Source organism: Aquarana catesbeiana, linkage group LG06 (assembly GCF_042186555.1).
Source record: "Aquarana catesbeiana isolate 2022-GZ linkage group LG06, ASM4218655v1, whole genome shotgun sequence".
In the NCBI taxonomy this organism is placed as follows: domain Eukaryota; kingdom Metazoa; phylum Chordata; class Amphibia; order Anura; family Ranidae; genus Aquarana; species Aquarana catesbeiana.
The window spans coordinates 411,732,117-411,745,069 of NC_133329.1; positions in this window are offsets into that span (position 1 = coordinate 411,732,117).

The following is a 12,953-nucleotide window of genomic DNA, read 5'->3' on the forward strand; positions in this document are numbered from 1 at the left end:
AATCTTCTATTGTCCAATGTTGGTGATCCTGTGCCAATTGTAGCCTCAGTTTCCTGTTCTTAGCTGACAGGAGTGGCACCCGGTGTGGTCTTCTGCTGCTGTAGCCCATCTGCTTCAATGATGGATGTGTTGTGTGTTCAGAGATGGTATTCTGCATACCTTGGATGTAACGAGTGGTTATTTGAACCAGTCTGCCCATTCTCCTCTGACATCAACAAGGCATTTCCCTCCACACAACTGCCGCTCACTGGATATTTTCTCTTTTTTTCCCACCATTCTCTGTAATCCCGAGAGATGGTTGTGTGTGAAAATCCCAGAAATACTCAGACCAGCCCGTCTGCCACCAACAACCATGCCACGTTCAAAGTCACTTAAATCCCCTTTCATCCCCATTCTGATGCTCGGTTTGAACTTCAGCAAGTCGTCTTCACCACGTCTAGATGCCTAAATGTATTGAGTTGTTGCCATGTGATTGGCTGATTTAGCAATTTGTGTTACCGAGCAACTGAACAGGTCTACCTAATAAAGTGGCCAGTGAGTGTGTATATATATATATATATTGTTCTCCCTCTTTCTCATTTATATATATCTATATCTTTATTTTTTTGTTTTTTGTTTTTTTTAGAACAAAATAAAGATTTTTGAATGAATTGTTATTTTTTTTATGATAAAGTGTACAAAAATAAAAAACATTCTCAATGCAAAGCATTCTCTGTTTGGACGAGGTGGAGATTGTTACCTCCCCAGCTCTCCACCTCCTCCAGTCAGAGAATGATTTGCATTCATTGGGAAATGCCGAGTGTTCCCTGAATAGAGCCCATGCTGAGTGAGTGACCTCCTGTGTTCAGGAAGCAGCAGGGAAGTCACTCAGGGCAGGACCTGGACACAAGGCGAAGATCATTGTAGTCGTGGTTCCAGCTTCTACAGCGATCTTCCAGGTATGGTACATGCATACAAACATTGGACCAAGCTGGGCAAATGTAACTTTGTAAAAATGACCATACCTGGAATTCATATTTAAAATTGTTCCCCAGGGGAGATCCCAGGAAAAAAAAGGAAAACCCAGTCCTGATAATGGGGGCATCTGCTGACACCTGAAACGCGTTGCCACATGTGTGGAACATATTGGACTATTTTTGGTGGAGTAAAATCTGATATTTGACACTAATCCTGGGTGTGGCAAAGTCCAATTCTTATGTATTCCAATCCAAAGTGTTTTACACACAGCCAGCGTTTTGGACATCTAGCAGTCCAACCCAGGTGCTAAAGGCGCCCTCCAACAGGATCATTCCATAACCACTTGTATTAGCAGCCCTGATGAAGGGGGTGTCCTTAGTCCCCCCGAAATGAGTTGGCCTCTTTCTATCGCTGAAATTTCGAATACAATACATTTATACCCACCTTTACTGGATACCGGGCGCTCCTTTACTTTCACTTCTTTCCAAACACACGTGGAGTCGACCATAAGTCCGTCCCCCGAGGTAGCAGCCCAGGCCCAAACAGGGCTCACCACCACCTTTTTTTTCCAACTGGGCGCGAATCTCTGGAAACCAATGCTTTCCATCTGCCCATACTCTACATAACCTACAACAGTGACTGATCGAGTCAGATCTACACCTCCTCTTCTAAGCTACCTGTCCAATAGGGACTGCACCTAGTTTTACTGAATTTCACCCTAAACCAAGAGATCTGTCCTGGGATCCAACCATCAGCTCACCCTTTTCCTGGGAACCCAAAAAATACAAGCGGTTGGGAACTGTGACCACCTGTTGGTGTTTCTGCTGCTCCTCACACATTTGTGCTTCACCTTCCTGTAGACCACCCAAGTTCTGATTGATGTTTGTGGTTTTCGCAGTGGCTCCGGAGTTCTTCCTGACTCTGGTAGACATCATATGTGTTGTTGGCGACACGGTGACCCTACACTGCAAGGTCTGCGGCCGACCCAAACCGACAATCACGTGGAAGGGCCCGGATCAGAATATTCTGGATGGTGACAGCAGCACTTACACCATGACAGCCAGGTGGGTTCCGGATCTACGGGGACATTCTGTCCGGGGTGTGTTGTTGGCAGTGGACACCTCTGACCTCGTAACGCTCATCCTTCTCTCCCCCTACAGCGAATCCGGTGACATTCGTTTAAAGATCTATAATCTGATGCCCCAGGACAGCGGGATATACACCTGTGTGGCGACCAATGAGCTGGGTTGCACCTCCACCTCCACCACCATCAAAGTACAAGGTACCCAGGAGCACCAGGGGCAAGGGGGGCAACAGAGCACAGATGCTCCAGGCATAGTACCTGGGGGCATCAGGGGCAACACAGTGCAGATAATCCAGTAATGGTATCTGGTGGCACCAGGGGCAAGGGGGCAGCACAGATGGTCCAGGCATGGTGCCTGAGGACACTAGGAGCAACACAATGCAGATGATCCAGGGATGGTACCTGAGGGCACCACGGGCAAGGGGGCAACACAACACAGATGATCCAGGCATGGTACCTGAGTGCACCAGGGGCAAGGGAGCAACACAGTGCAGATGATCTAGGCATGGTGCCTGAGGACACCAGGGGCAAGGGGGCATCACAACACAGATGAATAAGGCATGGTACCTGAGGGCACCAGGGGCAAGGGGGCAACACAGCACAGATGAATAAGGCATGGTACATCAGGGCACCAGGGGCAAGGAGGCAACACAGTGCAGATGATCCAGGCATGGTACCTGGGGGCATCAGGGCAAGGGGGCAACGCAGCATAGATAATCCATTCATGGTGCCTGAGGACACCAGGAGCAACACAGTGCAGAGGATCCAGGCATGGTACCTGAGGGCAACAGGGGCAAGGGGGCAACACAACACAGATGATCCAGGCATGGTACCTGAGTGTACCAGGGGCAAGGGAGCAACACAGTGCAGATGATCTAGGCATGGTGCCTGAGAGCACCAGGGGCAAGGGGACAACACAGCACAGATGATCCAGGCATGGTACCTGAGTGTACCAGGGGCAAGGGAGCAACACAGTGCAGATGATCTAGGCATGGTACCTGAGTGCACCAGGGGCAAGGGAGCAACACAGTGCAGATAATCCTGGCATGGTGCCTGAGGGCACCATGGGCAAGGGGGCAACACAGCACAAACGATCCAGCGATGGTACCTGGTGGAGATATCCAATGGCCACCACATGGGCCCATAAGTCAATCAGCTACTGTCAGTGCTGCCTGTTGTGACCACTATTTTATCTAAGAAAAATTCCCAAAAGGTGGCCTGTTGGGGTTACTTAAGGTTGGGAACCTCTGCTCTAAGGTATTGCGGAGGAATCATTTTATGGTTGCATATCTTATCTTCCTAAGTAACCGGAATGCATAGATGGAGATGCTCTTAGAACTATTTTAACTAATTTGGAAAATCCACCATCCATCAGTTAGAATCTGTGTGATCACCTCTTGTGTCCCCTCCAGGTGTCCCCGGGGCCCCCAGCCAGCCTGTAGCCCAGGAGAGAAGCAGCTCCTCCGTCATCCTCTGCTGGCTCCCTCCATCAAGTACAGGGAACTGCACCATCTCCGGATACACTGTGGAGTACAAGGATGAAGGTACGGACTCCATACCTGCCAGTGGTCCCGGGATGGTCCCAGACTCTGGATAACTATTCCTGGAAATTAATATGTTATATGAAACTTTGCAAATATGTTTTTTAAGGACTGAGGAGACATCAGTTACACACAATTTTGTAAAAGCAGGGCTCTCTGTTCTTCTCAGTATGAAGGCCACATGATATACTGTATTTATAAATATTTGCAAGCAGAAAAATATCCCCATTAGAGCCCCCCCTGTACATCAGGGTCCCTGTCAGAGGGCCCCATTTGCATCAGGGTTCGCAACAGACTCCCCCTTGCATCAGGCTCCCCATCAGACTCCCCCTTGCATCAGGCTCCCCATCAGACTCCCCCTTGCATCAGGCTCCCATCAGAGTTCCTCCCTTGCATCAGGGTCCCCGTCAGCGTTTCCCCCCTTTGCATCGGGGTCCCCGTCAGAGTTCCCCCCCCTTTGCATCGGGGTCCCCATCAGAGTTCCCCCCCTTTGCATCGGGTCCCCGTCAGTTTCCCCCCCCCCTGCATCAGGGTCCCCGTCAGAGTTCCTCCCCTTGCATCAGGGTCCCTGTGAGACACCCCCCCCTTTGCATTAGGGTCCCTATCAGAGTCCCTCTTTGCAGAAGACTCCTCCCTTACATCAGGCTTCCCATCAGACTCACCCCTTACATCAGGCTCTCCATCAGACTCCCCCTTGCATTAGGGACCCTGTCAGAGTCCCCCTTGCATCAGGGCCCCCATAAGATTCCCCCTTGCATCATGGTCCCTATCAGAGTCCACCCATGCAGCAGAATCCCCCTTGCATCAGACTTCCCTTCAGACTTCCTTCTAGCATCAGGGTTCCCATCAGAGCCCCCCTCCCCCCTTTGCATCAGGCTCCCCGTCAGAGTCCACCATTATATCAGGGTCCCCATCAGAATCCTCTCTGTAAGCTGTAAGTGTGGCTGTAGCAGCAATCATTGGTTGCTAGGATGCTGGTGGTCCTAGCAACCACTGATGGGGATGATGACAGTGGAACTAGGGGGACCCTGTACTGGAGACTGCCGGGCTGTGAGGAATTGATGGAATGGAATTGAAGCAGAGAACACAAGCGGCCTCTGCTGACCGTAATCCTCAGTGTGCGCACTTGGAGGATAGGCCACTGACCCTAGCTTAGGGCCGGATGAAATCTTGCACTGGATGTGGCCCCGGGCCTTAGTTTGGAGACCCCTGCTTTACAGTAAAACATTTTAAGCTCTCCCTCCCTTGTATTGTAACATGCACTGTCTCCCCCGCAGGCTCCCAGGTCTGGCAGCAGTCGGTGGCCTGTACGCTGGATACTTACCTTGTACTGGAGGACCTGAGGCCTGGAGGTACTTACCAGTTCAGAGTCAGCGCCAGCAACCCCTGGGGCATCAGCCTGCCCAGCGAGCCATCAGAACCCCTTCGGCTGCCTGAGAACGATAAGCTGGGACTCTGTCTCCTGTATTCCTCTATTACCAGTGTGCTCAGCATTAGATATCAGGACTTCATCATCGAATATTCGCCATTTTATGTCTGAGCAGCCAAGGGAGAACCTGGAACATTTCCTCCATAATATACCTTCTTGTTCAAAGTCCATCTGAAAAAACCCTCCAGTCTGAGAGCGGGGATGGTCTGATATCAGTCCTATGGGTGTCGGGGTCCATGAAATATCCAGAGCTCCTGAGGGCCACCAACATAGACTTCTCTGAAGGAGACCTTCAGGTCCTTTCATCCAAACTGGTCCTAGAATTTGGGAAACTTGGTGTATCTAAAGCCTGAACTTGTTTTCTAGTTCTGGGTGGAGCAGGATTGGGTTTACATCATTAGGTGAGAGTCCATCTCTCCAAAACCAAGTGGGAGGAAATCCCCTTTTAGACATTTGTCACTAAAGCAGGTGTTCCCATTGGAAGCTTCCCCACCTGTTCAGGTGACAACCAACATTGCGGATCCTCCATTCTTTTCTGTATAAGAGACCTATGTCACGAATTCACACGTCCACAGCTACTAACTAACCGCGGCGTGTGTTCCGTGACCGGGGGATATGAGGAACTAAGGGAATAAGGGGGAACTTATACTGCGCATGTAAGACCGGCTGCGGTACTTTCACAGCCTGCACTACCTTTGGCCACCGCTAAAGGGAGACTCCACTCCAATCCAGCTAGCTGACCACACACAGGCAGATACAAATCTTACATACAATCTGGTGCACTCTAAGGGTTGGGGAGCAGTCTAGCAATTACTATACACTTCTAGGGTTCCTCCAGCTATCCTGCAAGCTTGAACCCCGGTGTTAATCACTCTTCCCACTGTCCCCACACCCACACACCAGACATACAATAAACGATAGCCTGCCACCACCCAACAGTTTGTCCGCAGACTGGTCTGCTGAGTCACCACACACACAGATCTCTGTCTGGAAGATCTGTTAGCTTACAATCTGCATGCAAACTGCCAACACACAGTGCAATTGCATACCGATTGGTACGTAACTTAAACCGAGTACTTAGGCACTAAAATACAACAACCTCTCCAGAGATATGAGTCCTAGCTTAGTACACAGAAGTCACTTATTAATTTTATCATTTAATATCCCGGAAGTGGGCAGTGCATATAAGATATACAAAGAAAAAGGATTTACCAAAAAAGATACAAAAAATGCAGAAAGACACACCAATTGGCAATTTGCTATGAAAATAAAAAGGGATAAAAACAGAAATAAACTTTACCAAGAAAATCTATCCGTTAGTAGAAGCATACTGGAACATGTGGGAACTCCCCAGTTTCGAACTGGCTTCGTGGAAGAACAATGTCCATATCTCAGGCTACCCAATTTATTGAAATATGGATGCGGGCTGGACTTTAGCCCTTGGCCAATCAACCCTGGGGGGGTGTTCCTGTCTCAGCCCACAAATGTTTTGTGTTCTGAAATGACCAGAGTCAAATTGGCCCAGAACGGCGCTGATTGCTGGTTAATGGATAGGATTTCCAAAACCAGCGCATCATGTCGATCGCAACAGTACCAATCACTGCCTGCCTGCCACAATCAGGTGCCATATAACGGTTTTGTGTGGTTCTCCAGGATTCCACCTCTGCTAAACATACAGAGTTACATGTACACGTAACCCATCAGGTGTACGATCAAAAGGAATTATTTTCATCTCTCTGCCGTTAATATTTTAGCTTTTATGAGAGATAAAATAGGTTCCTTAGATTTCTTGATATTAATCAAAGCTTACAGACTGTCCGGAGCCTTGTGAATGCCCCCTGCAGATCCGTGTGGCCAAGATGACTAGCAGTTTTCTTTGAGCCTCAGGAAGGTGGCAATCTATGTTTACTGTAATGGGAACTTTTATTGGCATCTAGGTGTCACTTCGATCCTAGAAAAAACTATCTCTGTCCTTTTCAAATGCTAATGAAAGAACATATGTGCATGACTGACATAGAATACTATATTTCTAATAACCCAGAATTAAACTACATCTACAATTACACTACTTCTACAGATCACACCACATCTTGTTAAGGCAAAACTATCCTACGCTTCGTCACATCTCCCCCTTCCAGATGACGCACAGCTGAGCCTAAACGGGTCAGCTAACGCGTCTGCATGGAAGATTCCCTAAGATGGGGGTGAAGGTTCCCCCAACTGAAGCTTGGCACCACCGACATTTCAGCCTGTCCCTTTGCAGATAGGAGAGGGCGACCGCACCCCTCTCTGACTGATCCTAACGGGTCTGGATCAGGATTGGCCAGTAGATTGCCCTGCGGATCCACTTCATCCACTGGCCACTGACTACCTACTGAAAGGGTACAGGCAAATTTGTCATTGTGTGTTGTCAGCATTCTCAGCCATTGGCCCTGGCCATCTGGTGGTACTCTATGAGCTACCACACCCAGATGTTTGAGCCTGGCATAAGGCCGTCCCTGGGTGATCTGGGCCTGGTTCCATGACCTGGGTACCAGGGCCTCCACTCTTTGGCCTGTCTCCCACACTTTTTCTCGTTCTGCCTCAACAGAAGGCCTGCCAGCACAACCCCTGAATTCCTCTACGCTGACACCAAACATATCAGCCTGTAGGAACTCAGTGCCATCAGCTGCAGCCTCTGAGAGAGCAGATTCAGATGGGGTCAGTTTTCCCCCATAATCCTGTGGTTCTTCCCCTGTTATGCACAGCAACGAATCCTCAATCATGATACTCATAGCTGTGGGGACAGAGGATAAAGCCACAAAACACTTTATTCTGCCAGGGGTCATCCTTTGACCCGTGTCACACTTTCCTACTCTGTCCTCCTCAGCAGAAGGCCTGCCAGCACAACACCTCAGCTCCTCTGGGCCAACATCAGACTTATCAGCCAGAAAGTACTCGGTGTTGTCAGCTGCAGCTGCTGAGATGGTAGGCCCTGATGGGGCCAGATTTGCCCTGTCACCCTGTAATATTCCCTCAGTGTCACACAGCAATGAATCCGCCATAGCAGTACTCACAACTGTGGTGACAGAGGAGAAGATCACAGAAGACTGAATTCCACCGGGGGTTGTCCTTTGACCCACATCACATACTCCTACTCCATCCTCAGCAGACCACCTGTTGGCACAACACCTGAGTTCCTCTGGGCTGGCAACAAATGTATCATCCCCTAAGAACTCAGTGCTGTCAGCCGCAACTGCCAAGGGAGTAGAGTCAGATTGGATCAGATTTGTCCCCTCACCCTGTGGTCCTTCCTCTGTGATGCACAGCCCAGAATCCACAATGGAAGTACTGGTAGCTGTGATGGCAGAGGAGCAGACCACAGAAGACTTTGCCTCACATAAGGTTACAAGCACACCTTGCTTGTCCTTACCAGGATCTACTGAAACACAGTTTTCCTTTTCAGCAGGTACTTCAAAACATTCCTTTTCTTTACAAGTGGTTACAGAGTCACAGTCCTGTTCCCCATACACCCTCATCCCGCCATCCCCAACTGACCGTCCGTCAGCCAGACCTCTGTACTCCTCCAGGCTGATGTAAATTTTTACAGCCTCAGGGGACTCAGAGTGATCTGCCACAGACGCCAGGGAGACAACAGTGTGAGGGGACCTCCGGCCTGCTTGACCAAGTTCACAAGGGTCCGACCCAGTTGGATTGGGCCCTTTTACAGACAGTCCCTCTGTAGCAGTGGGCAATGACCAGTTCAGGGCAGCCCGGTGGGCCCCGGGAGTCACCACTGCAGCAGAAGAAACATCTGCACAGCACAGATCATGACTTTTTACATCACACAAAACATTATCAATTTCAGAGTTCATTGTGACTTTAGTTTCCTCTCTGGGCCTTGGCTCCAGAAACCCATTAGGGCCTGGACCTGGCACACAGTCACTAGTCCCCTGACCCTCCTCAGAGTTCCCAATGTGCACTGAGTCACCCAACAGTACTTTACGTGAATCCGGGGCTTCAGGTGGAGATGCATGTTCCAGGGGGGCTGAATTTGGCTCATAGCAAGCTACCAACTGCACCCGGTCAGTACCCGATAGTACATTACTGGCATCTGCTATGCCTACTTCTCTCACTTTGCTTTTTGATCCTCTGAGCAAAGCAACACAAGCTGTTGGTAACACAGGGATGACTCCTCCAACCCCTGTGATAACTGTGGCTTTCTTTGGGACCACATCCTCATGGCTCCTCGATCCTGAAAGAGCTAGGACATCCGTGGATCCCGTATCTCGGAGTCCGACTGAAACATTATTACCTGCGGTAACCAGCTGCAGGGTATCCGCACGGCCTCCTACATTTGTGGGATCTGCTCTGCCCACTTCTTTCACTTGGCTTTCAGATTCCTGGTTCAACGAAACACAAGCCATAAGCATGACCGGGATGGCTCCTCCACCTCCTGTGACAACCATGGCTTCCCCTGGGATCACATCCTCACAGCTCCTCAATCCTGGAAGAGCTAGGACATCCTCTGATCCCATAGCTTGGAGTCCAACTGTAACACTGTTGCCTGCGGTAACCAGCTGCAGGCTATCCACATGGCCTCCTACATACGTGGGATCTGCTCTGCCCACTTCTTTCATTTGGCTTTCAGAGTCCAGGTTCAACGAAACACAAGCCATAGGCACGGCAGAGATGGCTCCTCCACCTCCGGTGACAAACATGGCTTCCCCTGGGATCACATCCTCACAGCACCTCAATCCTGGAAGAGCTAGGACATCCTCTGATCCCATACCTCTGAGTCCGACTGTAACGCTGTTACTTGCGGTAACTGGCTGCAGGTTATCTGCTCGGTCTCCTACATTTTCCCCAACAAGCAACACAGTAGGGGGAGCACTTTTCACACTTGCTGGTGGGCTAGGCCTCCTCCTCTTTGGACAAAGGCTTGAGTAATGTCCACCTTGGTTACAGACAAAACACTTCAAGGTTTCCACAGATGTAGGTCTGGCTCTTGTAGTTCTTAAAGCAGACGGAGGTGATGTTGCATTTCCAGGCTGGATTTGGGGACTGTTCAGTTTGTGCTCTCTCTCTCTTTGCTTTATTTCACTCTGGTGGTCATCTCTTTCTATTTGCTTCATCTGCTGTAGTGATTTCTTCCGCTGAGAGGGTTTGAGAACAGAATCATGCTGTCTCACACAGTCATCTGGAATGGCACAGTCTCTGGGTTTAGATGCCATGGTGAACTGTTCATGGTCATCCTCTATCAACGCACATAAAAGTTGGGTTCTCGTCTTGCCGACTGTACTGATGCCTCTTAGCTCACAGAGGTCAATCGTGGTCTCTTCGGATTGCCTCTTGTACCAGCATATCATCTCGTGGGTTACCATCTCCAAGTTTTTTGCCCAAATAAAAGATAGAAAAGAAAAAACAAGAGGGGGTGGGGAGCAAATAGCCAAGTATGTCTTCTACAAAACAAAAATTATGCACTGAGTGAGCTTCTGTAGGTCAGTTGCTTCTAACAAGCTTCCAACCTTTAGTACACAGGTTAAATGAATAAACCATGTACTAATGTACTAAGCAAATCCCGCTCGCTGCCGCCAATCTGTCACGAATTCGCACGCCCACGGCGACTAACCAACCGCGACGTGCGTTCCGTGACCGGGGTATATGAGGAACTAAGGGAATAAGGGGGAACTTATACTGCGCATGTAAGACCGGCTGTGGTACTTTCACAGCCTGCACTACCTTTGGCCACCACTAGAGGGAGACTCCACTCCAATCCAGCTAGCTGACCACACACAGGCAGATACAAATCTTACATACAATCTGGTGCATTCTAAGGGTTGGGGAACAGTCCAGCAATTACTACACACTTCTAGGGTTCCTCCAGCTATCCTGCAAGCTTGAACCCCGATGTTAATCACTCCTCCCACTGTCCCCACACCCACACACCAGACACACAATAAACGATAGCCTGCCACCACCCAACAGTTTGTCCGCAGACTGGTCTGCTGAGCCACCACACACACAGATCTCTGTCTGGAAGATCTGTTAGCTTACAATCTGCATGCAATCTGCCAACACACAGTGCAATTGCATACCGATTGGTACGTAACTTAAACCGAGTACTTAGGCACTAAAATACAACAACCTCTCCAGAGATATGAGTCCTAGCTTAGTACACAGAAGTCACTTATTAATTTTATCATTTAATATCCCGGAAGTGGGCAGTGCATAAAAGATATACAGAGAAAAAGGATTTACCAAAAAAAGATACAATAATGCAGAAAGACACACAACTGGCAATTTGCTATGAAAATAAAAAGGGATAAAAACAGAAATAAACTTTACCAAGTAAATCTATCCGTTAGTAGAAGCATACTGGAACATGTGGGAACTCCCCAGTTTCGAACTGGCTTCGTGGAAGAACAATGTCCATATCTCAGGCTACCCAATTTATTGAAATACGGATGCGGGCTGGACTTTAGCCCTTGGCCAATCAACCCTGGGGGGGTGTTCCTGTCTCAGCCCACAAATGTTTTGTGTTCTGAAATGACCAGAGTCAAATTGGCCCAGAACGGCGCTGATTGCTGGGTCATGGATAGGATTTCCGATACCAGCGCATCATGCCGATCGCAACAGTACCAATCACTGCCTGCCTGCCACAATCAGGCGCCATATAACGGTTTTGTGTGGTTCTCTAGGATTCCACCTCTGCTAAACATACAGAGTTACATGTACACGTAACCCATCAGGTGTACGATCAAAAGGAATTATTTTCATCTCTCTGACGTTAATATTTTAGCTTTTATGAGAGATAAAATAGGTTCCTTAGATCTCTTGATATTAATCAAAGCTTACAGACTGTCCGGAGCCTTGTGAATGCCCCCTGCAGATCCGTGTGGCCAAGATGACTAGCAGATTTCTTTGAGCCTCAGGAAGGTGGCAATCTATGTTTACTCTAATGGGAGCTTTTATTGGCATCTAGGTGTCACTTTGATCCTAGAAAAAACTATCTCTGTCCTTTTCAAATGCTAATGAAAGAACATATGTGCATGACTGACATAGAATACAATATTTCTAATAACCCAGAATTAAACTACATCTACAATTACACTACTTCTACAGATCACACCACATCTAGTTAAGGCAAAACGATCCTACGCTTATATTTTCATCACAACCTAGATTACCGGAGAGTGTGAATCTCCCTATTGGGGACACAGTGTTACCATTCGTGAGCCCTCTGCATCACCTCTATGTGCCGACTCCATCAGAAGAACAACCACCTTGTGTTGGGTCTTCACCTGCTGATGGTGCAGATGTTAAACCACCGATGTGAAATCCAAGGAAGGTCTGGGGGTGAAGCAGGAAAGCAGATGCTTGAGTGAGCAGAACCAGACATAAGGGGTAGGCAGAAGAGGGGGCCCACTTGGGTACCTCAGAAAGGGGGCACAAAAAAGAGCAGGACCTGCAAACTATGCTGCTGAAGTAGTTTACAGCTCATGGGGTGTACACTTTGCCAAGTTCAAAGTCATGCAAACTGACCAGAGTCAGAAAGAACCAGCTGTAAGAACCTGCAGTGTGGTGCAGGAGAAAGTCCAGCAGGGGTCAGCGGTGAGCACCTTGAATGTGGCTTTGCTGCAGTGCAGGAGACTGTCCAGTAGATGGCAATGAAGGACAGAATCCAGCAGCTCTAGGATTCAATCGTCTGATCGCTGTAAGCTCCATGCAGATTGTGATTTAATCTCTTCCTCACTCCACAACTAAAACTGAATGTTTTTGGCTTCAGATAGGTCATACCATGAACCCCAGCATAGGTGTGAGCAGCCTATTGCATTAGGGTGTGCACTCCAAAGCTCAAATACACGGTACCAATCACTCACTGTGTTCATTCAGAAAGGGAAAGGGCCGGTACATTATATATTTACAGGCCCCTTCATCCCCAAAATTCCCCCACTCATCT